The following is a 21,967-nucleotide window of genomic DNA, read 5'->3' as shown; positions in this document are numbered from 1 at the left end:
GTCAACGTAGCAGACGAAGCAACCAAGTGGGGGAAAGGCCCTTCTTGCAACGTAGACAGCCGATGGTTCCAGGGACCAGAATTTCTGTATGCACAGGAGGCAGGATGGTCGATGGATCCCAACGAAGAAGAGAATATGGATGAAAGCGACAAAGAACTTCGAGCGGCGGTCGTTTGCAGTCATCTCGTCGTACAACCGGTGGTGGACGCAGAGAGGTTTTCGAAGTTTGAACGATTGCTGCATTGTATGGCGTACGTGTACCATTTCATCAACAACCTGCGTACCCCGAGTACTGAGTTAGCTGACACGGTTGGAATGACTAGTGAAGAACTGCAGATGGCGGAAGGAATCTTGTGGCAGACAGCACAATCCGAAGCGTTTGCTTAGGAAATTACTATTTTGAAGCAAAAACGAGGTGACCAACGTGCGTTGGGAAAGCAATTGGATCCATCAAGTGCTATTATGAAACTGACACCATTCGTCGATGAATACGGGGTTCTGCGAGTGGGAAGTCGTGCTGCAGCAGCGCAGATATTGTCTTACGATGCGAAGTTTCCTATAATTCTACCCAGAAACCATCGCATAACGGATTTGTTGTTGGACTATTACCATCGCAAATATGGACACGCAAATGGTGAAACGGTAGTCAACGAGGTGCGCCAAAAGTTCCATGTTCCGAAATTGAGGGTTCAGCTGCGACTAATCAAGAAACGTTGCATGTGGTGCCACGTGTACAAAGCGACGCCTGTCATGCCAAAAATGGGACCGCTACCTTCGGTACGATTAGAACCATTCGTACGCCCTTTCACCTACGTGGGAGTGGACATTTTCGGCCCATATTTAATCAGGATTGGACGAAGTGCAGTGAAGCGATGGGTTTGCCTGTTTACATGTCTGACCGTTCGGGCTATTCATCTCGAGGTTGTCGCCAGTCTATCCACAGATTCCTGTAAAAAGGTGATAAGAAGGTTCATTGCGCGGCGTGGCTCTCCCCAAGAAATCTACTCCGACAACGGAACTAACTTCGTCGGAGCGAATCGGGATCTGGTGGACGAAGTCAAAAAGATCAACATCGAACTGAGCAGCACGTTCACAAATGCGGAAACTCAGTGGCGTTTTAACCCACCTTCTGCCCCTCACATGGGTGGTTGCTGGGAAAGGATGGTTCGGGCCGTAAAATCTGCTCTAGGATCGATTCCGGCAGTCCGGAAGTTGGATGAGGAATCACTAGCAACCGTGTTAGCAGAAGCGGAGAGTATGGTTAACTCGCGACCGCTCACCTACATTCCCTTGGAAACGGCTGATCACGAATCCTTGACCCCAAATCATTTTTTGATGTTAAGCTCCAACGGAGTTCGTGAGCCTGAGAAAACCCCGACGGACGATGGAATGGCCTTGCGAAATAGCTGGAATATGGTGCAACATACGCTAGATAACTTTTGGCGTCGCTGGATAGTGGAGTACCTGCCAACCATCACTCGGCGAACAAAGTGGTTTCGGGATGTAAGACCAATCAAGGAAGGCGAACTAGTATTCGTGGCAGACGAGAACGTAAGGAACCGTTGGATGAGAGGACGAGTAGTTCAGGTGATCCCAGGCAAGGATGGAGTGGTTCGCCGGGCAGAAGTACTGACGTCAAGAGGGATTCTGAAGAGACCTGCAGCGAAACTGGCTGTGCTGGACGTGGAGAATTCTGGTGACGCCAAACCCGAAGCTATGGCGACACGCGGGGGAGGATGTTCGCCGCAACAGCCCCTTGTATCGGTTACCAGTAGTGGTAGCTAACGCGCCACATTATACCAAACGGTTGATCTGTGAACCCAAGCCGTCAAACGTGATGATGGACAGATTAGAGAGAGGGAGAACAATAAGGACTGATAAGGGATATGAGATAAAAGAATGTAAACAAATCTTATCGTACATATATGATACAGTGATAGGAAAGTTAATATTTGTGAAGCAAAGCGGAAGAATTAGTTAAAATAATAAGGTGATTTATTTGAATTTATACCTACATTAAATTACTAAACATAAAACTAATTACAGGATAATAATAAGAATTTCACGAACTGTTGTGACATATATTAAACACATAAAACGGAGACTGAATTGTGAGTAAGATTACACAAATTGTTTCTAAAACTTTCTTAATAATAATAAATGCATTCTAGCTTTAAGCTAATATACACTCAACTCTGAGTTGTTTTTTGCTGGAAGAACTCCGAGAAAATCTGTCGCAACATGGAGTGATACTTGAATAAATTGAAAAATAAGTTCATTATATTTATTTCTGGTGGATAACATATGGCTGCCAGTTTTACCAACAGCATTCTAATTGTGTACAATGCGGGTCAACATATTCAGTACAACCATATTTATTTGAATGTGCGATTGTGTTTGCGACTGTGATGAATTTTTGGTTTCATTCTAACCGAAAGAAATTAGCATGATGATGAGTTCTTAAAACTCAAAATTATGCTTAAAAAAAGTAATAATCAATGGGATGGTCAGTGGCCACTCTACAACATGTATCTAGGCACTTTTTTGGCTCTCTACGGCAAGGCAGTGCTCTGTTGTGAGCCAATCACCGACAAGATATTCTGGCTTACAGGTAGATGAACACCCAGTCACATCAGTGGGCATCTAAAACACACCTACCAGACCCCTGTTTCATGAAGTGTCCTACCCTAAGCCGCAAACCTAAATCAGCATAGTTAATTTAAATTAAATACTTTACAGCTAACAATTAAGGCCTTTTTGTTCAGCTTTTTTAAACCAAATAAGCGTTTTTTATGCAGTACCGATAGATCTTATTAATTTCCATTTTTGTGCTGACAGAAAATTTATTGAACGCAAAAACGCTTAAAAACTAATTTGAAGAAATATTTTATCTATTTAAACTTAATTTTTTTTAAATAAAATAAATAAAAAATTCAATCATTCAATAAGCAAATAAAAAAATGAAAAAGAAGAAAAATTAAAAAAGGTTGTAAACCAATTGAAATTAATCATTTTAACTCTCAAACCCCCACTGTCTTTTACTGAAAAATGCAAAAACTTTCATAATTTCGTCATTTTTGAACAAATTATTTTTATCGATCCATTGCAATAGAACCGCAAACTCCTCAAGTTTTGATGAGCATTGCAGTATTTAAAAAATCTTTTAATTCTGAAAATATTATGAACTGAAATTGTGTATTTTTTTTTTACTTTGGGGGTTTGAAAATCAAACGAAAGTTTACCGGTTCGATTTTTTTTCGATGCGTTTTGATTTTTCTAATAGGAAGCCATCCACAAATTATGTAAGGGTTTTTGAATGATCATGAAATCCCCTCCCCTTCCTTGTAAGACTCTGTAAAGTTTCCAGTGCGCAACTTTTCCCCCGTAAATCTTTCCAAGATTTTAAAATTTTCAGAAAATCGTTAGATTTGGGAAATTTTATTCATGCATTTGCGCATTTAATGTATTTGGAGGTGTTTTTTTTTTTATTGGGTATCAAGCTGGAGCTGCGTGACAGCTTAGTTTTCAAGACTTGACCCATTTGAATAAAATTTGCTTCTATCTTTGACAATACAGCAGAAGGACTAGCCTATGTTGGCCGCTTGAACACTGGATTCCGTATGTATTGTTTCAAGATAGTTATAGAAAAAATGCTGTGACGTGTGCGCGTAGATACATCCGCGTAGTAAATCGATTGAATAAGTTAATACGTTTCGAACGAAATATCTAAATTATGTAAGTTACGAAAACCGCGCAAATTCCGAAAGCCGTGCGAGACAACCGAAGCGAGAAAAAAGGCTTATTATCATTTAAAGAGTGCCACCAAAATAAATGTGATAGCCTATGTTGGCAAGTTGATTAATTTTGGTTTCCTTCCTAGATATTCTACTTATTTACTACTGAGCTTTGTATAAAATAAGTTGATTTAAAGAACGTATCAATCATTTCAAGATTTCGCGACCGCACCGAACAAATTCTATTTTACATAAGCTCAAAAGCGTTTGACAAGCTCTACCGAATTGCGTATCACTTCTGCGTAAGCTCCATAGACGTAGGCGCGTTGATTCCGACAGTCGGCAAAGGTTTAACCTGTACCAACACCGCTTAAGGAACGACCTCGAGTCAGTAAAACCGTTTATAGCTAAACATCTAAATTACGTAAGATACGAAAATCGCGCAAATTGTAAACGCCACGCGAAACAACCGTAGAAAAAAAACAGCTTATTATCACTTAAAGAGTGCCACCAAAATAAATGTGATAGCCAATGTTGGCAAGTTGATTAATTTTGGTTTCCTCCCAAGATATTCTACTTATTTGACCATTGAGCTTTGTTTCGATTTTGTTATTTTACCGCATGTATCAATTATTTCAAAATTTCGCGGCCGTACCGAACAAATTCTAAACTACATAAGCTCAAAACACTTTTGACAAGCTTTACCGAATTGCGCTTCACTTCTGCGTAAGCTCCGTAGACGTAGGCGCGATGATTCCGACAGCCGCGAAAAGTTGAACATGCATCGATGCATAAGAAAAGATCGATTTTACAGTGACGTAGGGTTTAGTTCATAGATTAACATTGACTGCTGTTTAAAAATGTAAGTACTTGAACACTAAGAAATAAGTTAACTCAAATGCTTTAACCGCATATATAAGAGATTTCGCGTATTGAGAGAATAACATAGTAATCGAGTACAACAAACTCAGGGGAATACAATACCTCCAAAAGTTTAAAAGCTATTAATTGTCACATACCTCTACTTTTACTTATTTCCTAAACTATTCCTCTTCTTGTTAATCTGCTTAATGCTATTGGTCTGCCTGCGTTTTCTTTTTAAAGTTCAAGACTAAATAAGAAGATTTATTCTACAACTTTAAAGGTTAGTTGCCTCCCTAAGCGGACCCCCCGCATCCAAATTCTATATATTCTATGATCTACTTAATGTCATAAGACTTTCTGAAGTTCATTTGATGATTATGATAGCTCATTAGTCTAATTTAATAAATTATTAAAAGCTATAATTCACCTGGGATGATGTAAAAGTATCATATTCTTTTCATCACCGCTGGCCATTGGCCAGCGGGGCAAACGACTGGGTAATGCGTACCACCAGTACCGCGAGTACTTGAAGGATAAAATAGACCCCATTAGTGGTCCATTAGCCTCTTACCCAGTAACTCCTATCCCTACCTCCTCGTGGTGTCTCCTGGGATATGAGCAACCTTAGCGAAGATCGGGTAACCAACCCCGGTGGGAGCTTTGGTCATATGCTGACAGGGAAGGGGGCCCCTAGCGGGTTCGGCCTACACGGCCTGAGCGTCTGTTCACCATGGAGGTGCGGCTCAAACAGCGTCTGACTGGCATCCAGCGGCTGAATAAGAAATGCTGTATTGTGTCAGCTAAATCTAAGATGGCAGCCCCATCTACACAATAACTGAGCGTCTGTCCACCATGGAGGTGCGGCTCAAACAGCGTCTGCCTGGCATCCAGCGGCTGAAACAAGAAATGCTTATCCCCGAAAGCTATACCCAAGATGGCAGCCCCATCACGGCGGATAGGAGACCTTAGGCTAACTACCTACTGTCCCCGAAACTTTACAACTGTTACAGAAACCAATAGAGAAAGATCACGGACTGATATTACGGCAACGACTTTTAGCGCAAAACAACGGACAAGAATTGGAACATGGAATGTACTAACGCTAGCCCAACAGGGGAAGCTGGCACAACTCGCCAGCGAGGCTCGACGCATGAAGCTCGAAATCCTGGGACTAAGCGAAGTCCGTTGGCCAAACTTTGGAGAACACAAGCTGCCGTCGGGACAGGTACTACTCTATTCTGGTATTCGAGGTGAAAACGCTCCCCGCCACCGTGGAGTTGGTTTCCTGCTTAGCGCCCAAGCAAATGCGGCGCTCATCAAGTGGGAACCTATCAATGAGAGGATAATCGTTGCCAGATTCAGAACGCGGGTTCGTAACCTAACCATAATCCAATGTTATGCGCCAACCGATGCTGCCGAGTTACAGGACAAAGAGAACTTTTACAGTCAACTGAATGCAGTCGTGGATAAAATTCCGAGAGGTGACATCAAGATCTACATCGGCGACTTCAATGCGAAGATCGGCTCCGACAACACGGATTATGAGCGTGTCATGGGGCGCCATGGTCTTGGCGAAATGAGCGAAAACGGTGAGCTGTTGGCAGAGTTTTGTGGCAATAACGACATGGTGATCGGGGGTTCGCTCTTCCCCCATCGACCAGTGCACAAAGTCACGTGGGTTTCCCGTGATGGACATACCGAAAATCAAATCGACCACATCTGCATCAGCCGAAAATGGAGAAGGAGCCTTCTTGACGTTCGGAACAAACGCAGTGCCGACATCGCGTCTGACCACCATCTCCTCGTTGGAGAGATCCGCCTTCGTATCGCGCGGGTCCAGCGGCGGGAGGAGCGGCTCGGACGGCGATTCAACACACGCCGATTGGAAGATCCAGCAGTAAAAAGGTCATTCGTCGAGGAACTGGAGACCAGAGCTGCGGATATTCCTGATGGTGGCAGCGTAGAAGAGCAATGGACGGCGATCAAGGATGCCTTTACTGAAACGAGTGAAAACAACCTGGGCGAGCTGCGCGCTCAGAGAAAGGAGTGGATCACGGATGACACCTGGAGGAAGATAGAGGAGCGGAGAAATGCAAAAGCCGCGATAGAGCGGGCGAGAACCAGAGGAGCGAAGAACCAGGCCCGCCAACTGTATTCGGCTCTCGAGAAGGAAGTGAAGCGCTCGTGTAGGCGGGATAAGCGAGCGTGGGTGGACTCCCTAGCCGATGAAGGTGAGAAAGCCGCAGCAACAGGCGATATCCGTCTCCTCTACGATATCTCACGACGCCTGAGTGGAGCAAGGATGAATCCTAGGATGCCAGTGAAGGACGCGACTGGTCAGTTGCTCACCGACCCCACTGATCAGCTGAAACGCTGGTTTGAACACTTCGAACAGCTTCTACAAGTTTCGTCGGTCAACCAGCCATCAACATCTCGGCATGAACCGCCAAGAGTGCGACGCATCACTCGCGTCAATTCTGAGGCGCCATCCCTACCGGAGATCGAAGCTGCTATCCGAACCATGAAATCCAACAAGGCTCCCGGGGTCGATCGCATATCAGCAGAGATGCTCAAAGCTGACCCCATGCTATCTGCACAAATGTTGCATCAACTATTCTGCAATATCTGGGACACCGCGACTTTTCCGGCTGACTGGATGCAGGGCGTCTTAGTGAAGGTCCCAAAGAAGGGGGACCCAACTGTATGCGATAACTGGCGTGGCATTATGTTACTGTGTTGTGTTCTCAAAGTTCTATGCAAAGTTATCCTCAACCGGATACAGGAGAAGATCGACGCGACTCTCCGACGGCAGCAGGCGGGATTCCGTGCTGGAAGATCCTGTGTGGACCATATTGTCTCGCTCCGCATAATCTTGGAGCAGGTCAACGAATTCCAAGAGTCCCTTTACTTGGTTTTCATTGACTACGAAAAAGCTTTCGACCGACTCAACCACGAAAACCTGTGGGGCGCCCTAAGGCGCAAGGGAGTTCCGGATAAAATCGTCAACCTCATCGAAACTCAGTATGAGGCTTTCACGTGCAGGGTGCTGCACAACGGAGCCCTATCTGACCCTATTCGGGTAGTCGCTGGAGTGAGGCAAGGATGTATTCTATCACCGCTACTGTTCCTCATCGTAATCGACGAGATAATGGTTGGTGCGATCGACCGTGTGCCGAACCGTGGGTTGCTCTGGCAGCCTATTACAATGGAGCATCTAAACGACCTAGATTTGGCGGATGACGTTGCTTTAGTATCACAACGGCGTTCTGACATGCAGAGTAAGCTCGACGATCTCGCCGAACGCTCCTCAGCGGCAGGTCTCAACATCAACGTCAGCAAGACTAAATCGTTGGATATCAACACGGGAAATCCATCCAATTTTACGGTAGCTGGTCAGGAAGTGGAGAAGGTTGAAAGTTTCCAATATCTTGGCAGCCAGATAGCGTCGGACGGCGGAACCAAGAGTGACATAGGTGCACGGATCAAGAAGGCAAGAGCTGCTTTTGCGAGTTTACGAAACATCTGGAAGTCAAATCAGATTAGTCTCCGCACGAAGATCCGAATTTTCAACTCTAACGTGAAATCTGTACTGCTGTACGCTAGCGAAACATGGTGCGTATCAGCGGAGATCACACAGAAGCTGCAGGTGTTCATCAACCGATGCCTGCGGTATATAATTCGTGCTTGGTGGCCTCACAACTGGATTTCGAATGCCGAGCTCCATCGACGGTGTCACCAGAAGCCGATATCGACAGAAATTCGGGAACGTAAGTGGAGGTGGGTTGGCCACACTCTACGGAAGAGCGGAAATGAAATCTGCAAACAAGCGCTGGATTGGAATCCAGCCGGACATCGCAGCAGAGGCAGACCCAGGGGCTCATGGCGGCGAAGCCTAAACAAGGAGATTAAGCAAGTCGACCGGAATTTGACCTGGGCCCAGGTCAAGGCGAAAGCAAACAATCGCCCAGGATGGAGATCTTTCACGTTGGCCCTTTGCGCCAGGGATGGCGCTCAGGACACTTAAATAAGTATAATTCACCTAATCAATCATAACCCATGCTTTATTAAGTACCTGCACTTGTGCTTGTAATCTAAAATTAAACGTGTTTCAAGTACTTTTGATTTAACCCTATACCTATTTATAATATCTTAGTTCGACCCAGGTAACACCTTCATGTGACTAAAATGCTTCATTTTGAAGTTAGTTTCCTAGCTGATTTTTAAATTATATAGGGTATATGTTCCAACTATGCTCACACGCTTCCACTATGTCGCACCACAAAAATACGTATGGGTATGTCACAATAGAAGCACGCCACAGTGGAAATCCCGAGCCATAGTTCAAACACTTATCCCAAATCAAAATGAAGCACATATAAGATTAGTTACAACACCATGTACAAAAATGATGTTTAACATTATTTCCTGAGTAATACTTCAATGAAAACAACAATGAAAGCTTGTCACGCAAATAGGGCACTTTCTGAAATATTTCAATAGTATAATTCCCTTGCAAACCCAAATAAATCTATCTGCGTAAAAATAAATAAAATAAGAGTGATTTGCGGCAAAACCCGCCAGTATCACACCCAACGTCAGTGCCTATACGTAAGCGTACTACGACGCGGCTCTCAATTAAAGGAGTAACAAGTGTGATACTATCACTGCTAGACTAGATCTTTGGTTCTCTCATGCAGTGGTTTATCAGAGAGGGGAAGCTTAGTAATCCCCATTGCCTGCCCATGACGCCATTGTATCGTGGCATGAGCCAGCAACGCCGACCATAAACCCACCGTCTCCAACACTCCACTATAAAGCATGAAATTAAGCCCACCCACCAACAGCAAGGTGCAAAAACTAGCCAAGGGTAGGGAATGTATTTGGAGGTGTTTTGGCATTAAATCCCTTAAGATAAAATTATGTTTTTCACTCACCTAAATTGTATGCATGGCATTGTCAATCGCCCTCTCCCCATATTTCGTTACTAAATTTGTGGATGATCGCAAATGTTGGAAAAGATATAAAAAATCAAGAAAATAATTTTTTTTTTCCAAAGATTTCATAGAAAGTAAGAACGTAACAATACGCTTTCAATCTCATTGAAGGAACTTGGACTTGCAACAAAACCGAAAGGTTGATTTTCTGTGGCTTTTGAGTCCATCATTGTGTGATGATGTCTGAAAAAATGTATTTACCCGACAATGTTCTCTAAAAAATGAGAAAACTTAAGCGGTTACGGATTCCGAAGACGGTCGTTGGAGATCAGTTGGGGTACTCGTATGACTCCCGGAAACAAGAAACAAAAATTCAACCCAAAATAAATATTCCTGCTAGCTGCTGCGGATCATCAATTTGTGGTCTTGCTTTTGACCCCTTGGTCGATCATAATATTACAACGCCACACACCATCCAATAATTAGTGTATGGGGTCGATATTTCAACGCTTAGAGTTCTTACTTCAAACCTTAAAGATTCAAATTCCCAGTTTATTGCGCGAGAATTAAAGCGTAAGACTTCTTTTCATAAACATCTAGTCAACATTCACTGATCTTTTAAAAATAGCTTATAATTATAAAGCAAAAAATACTATCGAAATGTTGACAAAATACAAATCAAAGCCTTCACCTGAACAAAATTACACCATAAGAAAATAGAGTCAACCAAAATGGAGAACATAATATAGTTCTTTAATGTCCTGGATCGATAAAAAAATCAAAACACCCTCACATATACAATAACAAGTGTAAAATTCTGAATTGATTTAATTTTTTAAATTTTTTGAATATTTGTGAACATTCTCCATTATAGCAACATAATTTCGGCCGGTAGTGTACGTTTGATCCAGATATAAACCAACTTACTGAACTGTTGCAAACAAGTTAAATAGTACGTTACAATAATGTAGCTATTTTTCAAGACATCATGCAAAGTTTACATTAAGTATTTTTTACGTTGCAGATAGGTGGATATTAAAATTAATTATTCACATTAAACTGCAACAACACCGCAACGTTTTGTCAACATAAATGCACCATTACGTATTATCGATCGTACCCATGTTCCAGTTATGTTAACAAGAAGTAGCAAATGCGTAGTTTGAACAATCATAGAATTTGTTGTGTATGTGCGTGCGTTAAGCGTCACTTGTCAGTAGTAATGTGACATCGAGTGGTAGCGAGATCGGTGCTGCTCCTCCGTCAGAAGCCATCAGGTTTCGGCATTATGAGCCACTAGTTCTGGCAATCCACCCGCTTTTTGGTGCCGTTTCCTGTTCGCCAGCAGTTCCGGCAAATACGAGCTCCGTCTCCAACGGATCCTCAACGGTCACATCTCCCCTCGGCGTCATTAACATATTTGCTGCCCCAGCTCATGCAACAATCAATCCAACGTCATCTCAGGCTTCTCACTGTTCTATTTAGCGCTTTGGACCACCCAGTCGGTTGAGAGACTACGGCCACGCCAGCCGCTGTTCGCATCGTCTTTAGTCACCATCGTCCCCCACCATCCGTAATCCTATCGTCCTCGTCGTGATTTTCCATTTCCTATGTAGATGTTAGAACATGCATTACGATTTCTCCGCTTTTGCCAATGTTGTCCAAAGTGACAAGACATATTTGAGCCGTGGTAGATACTAGATGGTTACAACAAACCTTTACAGTGACAACTTGATTCCGTTGGTTGCAAAACGAAGTTTGAAAACTTATAGATTCATACGCTGAATTGGAACAAGATTGCAAATAGGTTCATCAACACATCGTGGTTCGTCAACTTTTTAGTAACATCTCGAAACAGTTGTTCAATAGGTACAAAAACATATAGTTCATACTCTATTGCACCAAAGTTTTAAGAAACATAATGTTTTATCGAACTCTCATTCAACAAACACAACACAAGTTAGATTTGTTGCTCAAGTGTTTCATACAATATAACGTAGCATATAACTTCATACCAATTTGCGTGTAACATGTCTGCTCCTCCCATTTGATGCATGATTTGACAGGTCATCCCAGCAGTACATTGAAACAGTTGAGTTTCATTATTGTGACCTAAAGTAAATGAAGCAACAAAGTTGAAACTTTGTCGTATCAAGATGTATTTCCTGTCCCATTTAAGGGATTTCTGGGCAACTTAAATAAAAACATAAAATAATTGAGATGTTTTCTGTGTTGCTTGGGACTCTCTGGCCAAACCATGAGCAGAATTGACATCAATCCCGAGATGTTTTTCATCGCTTTCTCGAAACTCAATTCTTCGTACAATCCGGGTCCTGACGGAATTCCATCGGCGTTCTTCAAAACGCACTTGGACAGTTGGTTGTCTCCACGGCTGCCTTAAGTTTGGTATCCACGGCTGCCTTAGTTGTACCTCACCGATCGCTATCTTACTGTTGTCATTGGTGATCACCAGTCCCGTATGTTCGTTACCACGTCCGGCATACCCCAGGGTATTTATCTGAGGCCGCTGATTTTCCTGATTTACTTCAACGACGTGAATCTGGTAATTGAGGGACCATGATTATCTTACGCAAATGACCTTAAACTCTTCCTTAGAATTCACTCTACTGAAGACTGTTGCTTTCTTCAACGTCAGTTGAATGCTTTTGCTGATTGGTGTATTCGGAATCATATGGAGGTTAACCCGTCCAAATGCCCGGTGTTACGGTAGGCAGAATGAAAAATTATACGTTTCGGACACCGGGTTTTGAGCAGCACATAAACAAATATTTTCGATTTAGTGCAGCTTTAAACTGCAAGTGTAATTCAGTGAATTAGGAATAGATTTACAATTAGGAATAGATTTACAAATTATTGGTTAACTTGGATACTGGCCTACGTAATATCCCCCTCGTACAAACTGCAGCTTGCCGAGCTCTTCCATCCTTCGCTGTCACGACCTCCTTAACGCGTCCACGAATCCAGCCATTCCTACGGGTGTCGTCGACAATCAGGACCAGGTTTCCTTCAGCTACGGGTTTGACATCGCCGAACCATTTCATCCGCCTCGTCAGCATTGGGAGGTATTCCCGTACCCACCGTTTCCAAAAAACGTCCAATTGGTGTTGAATCTGCTTTCAGTAGTTTCTTACTGCAGAAGCTGGATCACTAAAGGCTACAGTAAGTTGGCGTACGCCTCTTGAGCTTCCCATCAGGAAGTGTTTCGGTGTAATGGCTTCACCTTCTTCAGCATCCAGTGGCAGGTACGTGAGCGATCGACTGTTAACGATACCCTCAGCTTCAACGACCACCGTTTCCAATCCTATGCCGTCCAATTTTCGATCGTTGTTGTACGCAGTCTGCGTGGCCGTCTTTATCGATCGCACCATTCTTTCCCACGCACCGCCCACACGAGGTGCTCCTTGTGGTATGAAGATCCATTTGGTATCTGTGTTGGGGAAAGTTGCTGCCAGTCCATCGTGAATGTCCTTAATCTGTTTTCGTAACCAAAAAATTAAGTAAACTAAAGAAGAAAAAATTATACAACTCTCTAATAAGGACAATCTTAAAGGCTTGGTAGCCATCATACTGCACATTGTAGTCGAAATACGTATCTGTCATGGATACCAAAATTAATTTAGTGGAATTAAATGGAAGATAACCTTTTTTGCTGTTTTATTTTAAAGTAGAACTAGCACACGAACTTCATTCGTAGAAGTATGATGCTGCCATCTTGGTAGAAATCTGGGTTGATGATAACAAAGTCAATTCACTAAATGTTTCCGAGTATCATTAAATTCTGGCTCCGCGTCCAAACGAGATAAGAGGTGGGGTTGGAATTTACCTTAGGGATACTGATAACTATCAAAAGCTAGATCTCACCACCACAAATATGTTTGAGGTTGTTGGCATAAAAATAACCCGTCTCCAATTTCATATAGTATCAGTGTATATCAATCCACGGATTACGACAGAAGATTTGAAGTTGGGTTTGAACAATTTGGTTACAGAAACTAGAGGCTCACATAGATTAAAGGGTGATACGGTCAAAATTTGGTCAAGGGAAAACGCGTGTAAATCGGTGAAATCGTTTATTTAAAAAATCAAATTAAATTTCTTTTTCAAGTTCAATTAGTATAAAATTCAGGAAAAATATTCAGTTAGGCTTCCGCTTTTCCAAATCCGAATTGCCGGGCCTTACGCTTGACCCCTGCCATCAGATTTTGTACAGCCACCTTGTCCACCTTCTTCGCCGCAGAAAGCCAGTTTGCCTTGAACTGCTGCTCGCCCTTAGCAGTTTTTTTGGTCTTCTTTAGGTTCCGCTTGACAATAGCCCAGTATTTCTCAATTGGGCGGAGCTCTGGTGTGTTGGGAGGGTTCTTGTCCTTGGGAACCACCTGCACGTTGTTGGCGGCGTACCACTCCATGGCCTTTTTACCGTAATGGCAAGATGCCAAATCCGGCCAAAACAGTACGGAACAACCGTGTTTCTTCAGGAAAGGCAGCAGACGTTTATTCAAACACTCTTTCACGTAAATTTCTTGGTTGACAGTCCCGGAAGCTATGAAAATGCTGCTTTTCAAGCCACAGGTACAGATGGCTTGCCAAACCAGATATTTCTTTGCGAACTTTGACAGTTTCATGTGCTTGAAAACATCTGCTACCTTTCCCCTTCCTTTTGCCGTATAAAACTCCTGTCCCGGAAGGCTGAAAGCCTCCTAAATAAAGCTAAATAATAATCCTGTCCCGGAAGCTGCTTGTAGTCACTTTACACTTTAATTACATTTGTAACGGTTGATTTGGCAACTTTTAGCGATTTTGACAACTTTGCGTGCGAGTAGCTCGGATTTTCGCGATGCGCGAGCAAAATTTTGATACGCTGCTCTTCTTGCTTGGACGGCATTTTGACAACTGAAGAGTGAATTCCAAAATCAAAATAGGAGCAACATTCTACACACACACACACCTTCAAAATGAGGGGTGTTAAGGTTTTTTAAATGCAAAATTGAAAGAAATACGTCAAGTTGATATTGACCAAATTTTGACCGTATCACCCTTTACTGGTCGGAGGAGACTTTAACGCTCACAATATTATATGGGGATGTAATAGTAATAACAACAAAGGCAACATAGTCTATGACACAATGATAACATCAGAACTTTTAATTCTTAACAATGGTCAGAAAACACACATACCTACTAATTTGTCACACAGACCAAGTGCAATAGATTTAACTTTTTGTAACGCTGCTATTTATAACGATGCACAGTGGAAAGTTTTAGAGTATACCATAGGAGGATCAAGTCAATTGGTGATCCATATAGAGATTGGTAACATGCAAACTAAAAAAGCTAGAGTAAAATACAATTACAATAAGATTAATCAACAGTTGAAAACAATCAGCAGTTCAGAATTCGAATCAATCCAAGAACTAGAAACAATAATCATTTTATAAACTGCATAATTGTAAATGACTACGTACCATAATACTATTGGAGTGAAGAACTGTATGAGGAGAAAAAGGAAGCGAGAAAGAGATACAACCAGTGCTCTAACGTGAATAATCTTTGTCTGCTCCAGAGAGCGAATGCAAAATTTCTAAGAGCGAAAAGAGTTCTTATGAAAGAAAAGCTGGCCGAGATCACAAAAAACATTGGCCTGAGAGACACCAAAGGGAACTGGAAATTAGTTAAAAACCTGAAACATCTTCTTCTCAAATGCTTTTAACACCGTGGAATTGGAAATATATAATAAAAGGACTCTTGAAGAAATGAACTTTACTGTAAATATAATTAGATGGGTAACAAACTTCCTTAAAACAGGAAGCTTATCCTGCAATCGGAAGAAGGAATAGTACAAATGTTTCGAAAGGATTACCACAAGGAGATGTGCTGTCACCGATGCTGTTCAACCTCTACACAGTGGTACTCACATTAAAGTAGCTACTCGAAAAAAGATCAAATGACTGGTATCGACAGATGGTCTTAGTAGTTGGAAAAGGCAAGAAATTCTTCGATACAGTAGAGAACTTTCCGGACAGACCATGGTACTGGAATTTGCATATGAATGGAAAGGATGTCAGACTCTTAAACAGGGTTGTACATGACTATTCAAATTTTTGGTTAGCTAAACTAAAAATCAACGAATTCGAAGAATGTGATTTATGCGACAAAACGGATACGACAGAACATGCGCTATTATACTGCATAAAATATGGACACAACAGGAATCACTTCGAATGGGATAGATATCGAAACCTTAAGGACGTAATAGGAAATTTTGAAGAATCAAGGTTGAAAGACATGGTTAAATTCATCAAAATGGTCAGACTGAAATTGTAAAGCATACCTGAAATTGTAAAGCATACATCAAAATATACCAGAGGGCAGTCACTGGCGGATATGAGGCACCGATCCTCGAGCCATCAAACAACAAAATCCAACAACAACAACAAGCAGATCCAGCATTTTGCAGAAGTCCTTCCTACTTTCACAGGCAGCGGGCCGAACAGATCAATTCCAACGTACGTGAACGGTCGGGTAAAGGACGACAGGCGAGCCGTATGGAGTGGTGCCATTTGCGGTACCTTCGGTGTTGCTTTCGCCAACTTGCACCATTGACAAGCAGCCGCTACTTGCTTCACTACCGTCCTCAGTCGGTAGATAAAGTAGAATTGACAAACTTCATTTACCACTGTTTAGGAGTTCTTTTTTCATCTTTGTAGCCTAATCTACCATCCCAGCAGAGATCATGTTAACTTTTCGAGAAAAGAAAAATGTGTTGGACGCCCTTCTAATGGGGTATACCCAAATTCAAAGCTATTGAGCTGTTTTACAAAGCAGTGTTCACATAAACTTTATTTTTGAGAAATGTCATGACTGTAGTAGATAGTGCTGGGAAAATATTAAAAAAATCAAATCCCACCAATGCCCAAGATCATGCTTGATTTTTGTAGATAAAAATCAACAGGCAAGCAACTGCGGAAGATATAAATAGCAAGCCATGATATCGTAGCTACGAATATCAAGCTAACAAAACTCACCAGCTGCAATTCTAACCAAACGATGGTGAGTTCGAGATTTATGATTTACACTCAAAAAATTCCACACGTCATCATCATGTGTCTCACACTTAATTTTGCGCTTATTGTGAAACACATCCATTTCATATGTGAATCTTATGCTATGAACCATGCCTGAACACTATGCATTTGAATTGTGACACACTTGGATTCTATGTGCCTTATATGGTGATATCAATAGCTTTGCACATCATAGTTCACTATTCTACTTTATCGACTTCTACTTTACCGACTCTAAAAAAACTCATTAATCGACAAATATATAAACAAAACTTCCAGAGGCCAGAGCTTTAACATATCTTTTTAATGGGCCTGATTTGGGATTCGATCATGGACTGTTGGGGTGTGCTGCTGCCGGAGTCTTCATTCAATCTCACTGTGCCACGGTTGTTCTCATATATGAGGCGGGTTGATAGGATAAAGTCACAACTTTTGTTTCGAGTTTACCTTTCTGAGCAAACAATTCACGTCGTATTGAAATGCAAAACACTTTAAATCCATCTGTTTTGAACAGTAGTGTGATTCAAAGTGCAATACACTTGAATAGATAGTGAAATATTTTCAACATTTCAAAGCTTGTAACACTAGAAATTAACATGTATAACACATTGAACCAAGGTGAAATACACTTAAAGCAAATGTGATTGTGTATTTAAAAAATCAAGTGTTTAAGCACTTCGATCAAACGTGTGGAATTTTTTGAGTGTATGCTTTACATCGGAACGTGACGCGAAACTACCGTCTTTGCTGGCAACCTCGTGTCTGCCATCGGTGTTGAGTAAAGAGAAAGAGCAAACTATACTATCTCTTTCTAAAAAAACGATGTGCAACGGAATAGGGAAATCCAACCTGCCACCGGTCACCCGAGGCGCTGTTGTCGTAGTGGTGAGAACAAATGTAAACAGCTGTCAAAGGCGACTCGCATCAAAAATTTTCAGTTTTGAAATTGAAAATTGGCCTTTTTCTGTACGTTATGGTGATCAAAAAACTTATCAAATACAGGAAAAGTGGTCTTCTACAAGATGGTAAGTGGCTTCAATAATATAATTGCTTGCAATCAGGAAAAAAGTTGACTTTTAGACTACGTAAACGCAAGTTTCACCGCTTAACATGTTCTTTGTTGTTGCAGGTTCGTTGCATTATCCCGGGATGCCACGAGGACAAATTTCCACTTTTTCGGGTTCCGAACTCGGGGACAAACAAATTTGTGCAGTGGAGAAAGGTTGCCATTATTTACGGAACAGGGATAGAGCGGATATGCTCCCATAATTTTGTTGAAGCAGACTTTTTAGAATATAAGTCCCAAAGTTTGTTGTCGTGGGGTAATCTGAGATTAATTTCATGTGGTCGCTCCCCCGCTCCGGATAGGAACTTTGCAGCACAAACTCATTCCCCTCAATTCTTGTTTTGCTGCTGTGCCCAGGCACACAATATGCTGGGTCTCTAAGTCCGCTAGCATGGAGTCCCCAACATAATCCAGTATATCCAGCAGACTGACTTGGACGTCAATTTCGCGATGAGAATCTGCAATCATACAAAATTAATTATATCGGTACATAATCTTTCAATGGCATTGAAATGAAAATTAAAATAACATTACATTATTCGACAAATTTCCTACATGTATCATCCATAATAATGATTGTATCGCACTATTTTGAACTTTTTTCAATAATGTATCATTCAAACTCTGGAATTAGAACAGGTTGTAATCAATTTATCACCATCCACTAAATACGACGGTAGTACTATTTCCCGCCTCTAGTGACGCATAAATTTAACTTGGATTCTTTTATCAGTTTTATGTCGAGTCAATTTTCAGCTTCATTTTTACATGTTGTGAATAGTATCTTAATATCAAAGGAGCTTGTGAAATCAATATGATATTTTTTTCAAGGATTAAGAACATATTAGAACGGACAATCATCATTTGATTCATGAACACTGGTAGTGAAAAATGGTTAGAAAAATGAGAATACGCTTCCCAACTAACATTTTCAGCTTTATAAGCCAAGTTTTCCAGCATTGTGCTGTAAAGTAGCTGAAACAAAGCTGCAGATACAGCAACAAGCAGAAGCTAGCAACATTGTTTTGGAGAGCGTTTACTCAACTTTTTCACAACCATTATTCAATTTGTCAGTCACATTGAATAACATCACCCAATAAACGCTTATGTTACTTCTATGCAAATATTAATCAACTCTCAACTTTAAGCTTCAAAACAAAGCTAATTAAGCGGATATATTACTCATTTGATGGCTTCTACACAACCAACCACTCTTGCTGAATAACATAAACATCAAAAGTGCTTTTTCAGCAACTAAACAACCTGTACGCAACTAGTAAACTGTGTTAGCGCTACTTTGAAAGTTATTTTACAGTCAACTAGGTTTATTTTTAGATTTGTGTAGTTTTACAGCTTTTACTCTGCTCGTTTACAAAGCTGAATTAACTAGTCAAGAAAAGTGATTCATGTGCACTATTATAAAGCCTCTACTCAGCAATCTTGTTGAAGAAGGGCATGTAAATTTGTTTACGTCTGTTCAAAGTGTTAGCGTAGCGAACTTGGTAGCATCAAGGTTCGCCAATGTGGTCGTCTCGAGTTCGATTCCAGGTTCTCCGGGACAGCGTAAATAATTTGGTGGTGTGCTTATAACTAGTTTCGATTAATTCGATTCGCAGTAAAATAAACATGATAAATTCCTCCAACAACAAACATAAAACGTAAACAATATTTAACCTGGCATCAAGAGAAAGCTGTGTAATGATTATTGGATAATCGGGTTAAGGTTGAGCAAGCGCCTTTCAAGTTCACACACAACTAAACAGCAGGATAACAGCTGAATAGAAGCGTAAATAGATATGCAATGAGAGCTTGTCCCAACCGTCACCAACAGTCATATTTAAGTAGCTGACTAAGTTCGCCAGATTTGCTTGAATATAGGTTGAGTAAAGGTTTCCTCATATCGTATTATACATACTGCTTGAGGTTGTATAAATGAAATGAGTAAAGCGTTTAAATTGCGAAAATTGTTAGTTGGGATTTCCTTTTCCATGCTTAAAACGCCAATCCTATAACCTACTATCCTATCAAAAAACGCGTATTTCTCTCGTTGAAATGACGCAGAAATAATTCTGACTAATTTTATAACGCAATAAATCCACATCAATATTACCACCAACGAATAAAGCCATTGAATAAATCCCCCATTGCTTCACCACTTCACGCCAGCATTGAAGCGTTTCTTAACGAATTAATATCCGATATTAAATAATCGTTTCACACCCTCTCTCGAGACCATACGTTCGCCATATCCGACTGTCTTTGATGATGATGATGGTGCACTTCGCCTTGAAACTAAGATCCCCCACAGTCAGTGCAGATAAATCCCCACGCACTCATTGAGCGGCCCCTGTATGGACTAATACCAATGCCAACGGAGTTCGTTGGTTCAAAAGCCACTTTTATCATTGCATGCCCCTTCGGCTGGTTACTGCTAAAACCGTATTGCGGGGTGTCTTTATTCCACATTTTTGTTTGACTTGATACGATTTGATTTTTCTAAAAATATTAGAACAAGAAATCAGAAATCGAAAACAATCAGTTTTTTTTTCTACAATTCTAAAGAATATATTTGAGTAAAGCATTTTTTTATAAGTCATCGTGGCATGATAAAATTACAAATAATTACATGTCAATTTTTACAAAAATCTAAGAATTATTTTTTCTTAGATTTTTTTATTGGGGGAATATTTTAAATGTTGCCATATGGATCTTAAGATTGGGCCCATTACTAACAATCTTCAGTTTTTTTCTCTGAATCAAACGTCAACTAAACTATATAAACGGTAATTATTGGATTCTTGTGGAAAACAAACCCAAATGCTATATTTTGCAATTTAGGCATGGGCTCAACAGGCACAATTAGGGCGACATTAGGAACATTAAACCTAAATTCAAAATGAGCCAGATAAAATAAGTATTTTTTATTGGTAATGGAACTGAAACTGTACTAAAAAGTGGTCAGCTTAATGTAAACAGGGTGTCACCATCTACCAGCATGAGATTTCAGGAGCAACTGGTTGGTTGAGCTGGTTGAGCTAGTGAATCAGTGTATATGTAAACACCCCATAAGTAATGCTGTTCAAAAATCAACTCCCCCTTAAGCGGTATTGAACGATGATACAGACATATTTACGGCCAACTCCTATCCGACGAATCTCTTCGCGAATTATCTCCACCATCAGCTATACTGGAAAATGGCTTCATTAAGATACGTTCTTTCCCCCCATTAGCTTGATCGAACTGCACTGTTTTGAATGAAATCGTTTTTAATTAATGAATATTAAGTAATTACCAATTTTGCTTTTCTCCCTTTCTCACGTTCATTTCAGAAACGAAATATACACCACAGTCGCGGCGTGCCTCCATCCATTACCCGGTGAGTAAACGGTCCGATTAATTAAACATGCTACCTCTCTCGGGGGTCAGAACATATGAATGCCAAAAGGAAAAATTACCCACTAACAAAATAGTCCCTTTGCGAAGCGTATAATTTTCGGTCAACCACCGAAACCACCGCGGTTCATTATTATCTGCGACACCATCATCATCCGATCGGCGAGTTTAACAAAACAAGCAAAGCGTAGGCACTCACAGCAGACACCTCCTCCATCAGCCATCAGGTTGACCAGAAAGCAACTGCCCCGGAACGCGAATGGAACGGTATGGGTTGTGTGGTGTGTATGTTTATCCAAATTTGGATGTTGTTGATATGCGTTACGCGATACGGTGTCCCAGCGCGGATATGAATGTTTCGAATGTTTTTTTTTTTTTTGAGAAAGGTAGGGAGCAGGGTTGCCAAAAGGAAATCTGTGTTTTTGTTCTAAAACATATTTCATCTTATATTTGGTCCAGAAAATCTTTGATGATATCTGTATATATTTTAATTTATGAATTACATCCTATACAAATTAGGGGCCTCCCTTAGCTCAGTCGGTAAAGGCGCAGCTACAAAGCAAGACCATGCTGGAGGTGGTTGGATTCGATTCCCGGTCCGGTCTAGGAATTTTTCGGGTTGGAAAATTTCTCGACTTCCCTGGGCATAGAGTATGATTGTACTTGCCACACAATTATACTAATGCAAAAATGGTACAGGCATCGAAAGCTCTCAATGGATCATTTTAGATGGCTGAGTTTTGAACCCACCACAGCTTTCATTTGGCGCTACTGTATACGGACGAACCAATGTAAAATACTGTGGTAGCCACAGTACGGTGCTGTCGAAACCTCAGCATCTTCAATGATCCATTAATAACTGTGGAAGTGCATCTAGAAAACTAAGTTGAGAGC

At 41.2% G+C, this 21,967-nt stretch overlaps 1 protein-coding gene across 3 annotated transcripts in view; it reads left to right on the top strand.

Annotated features, from left to right (window-relative positions):
• Positions 1-21,967, top strand: part of LOC135707574 (uncharacterized) — a 220,157-nt gene that overhangs the window by 73,915 nt on the left and 124,275 nt on the right. For all 3 annotated transcript variants that reach the window (XM_065229445.1, XM_065229446.1, XM_065229447.1), the window contains exon 3: positions 21,010-21,056. The gene's annotated coding sequence lies outside the window, so the exon portion shown is untranslated. The remainder of the gene's footprint in view (positions 1-21,009; positions 21,057-21,967) is intronic.

This window comes from Ochlerotatus camptorhynchus, unplaced genomic scaffold (assembly GCF_037179485.1).
Source record: "Ochlerotatus camptorhynchus isolate MF236.1 unplaced genomic scaffold, CSIRO-AGI_Acam_v1.1 ptg000314l, whole genome shotgun sequence".
NCBI lineage: Eukaryota > Metazoa > Arthropoda > Insecta > Diptera > Culicidae > Ochlerotatus > Ochlerotatus camptorhynchus.
The sequence above is the reverse complement of the archived record's forward strand: the minus strand, read 5'-3'. Positions and strand labels throughout refer to the sequence as shown.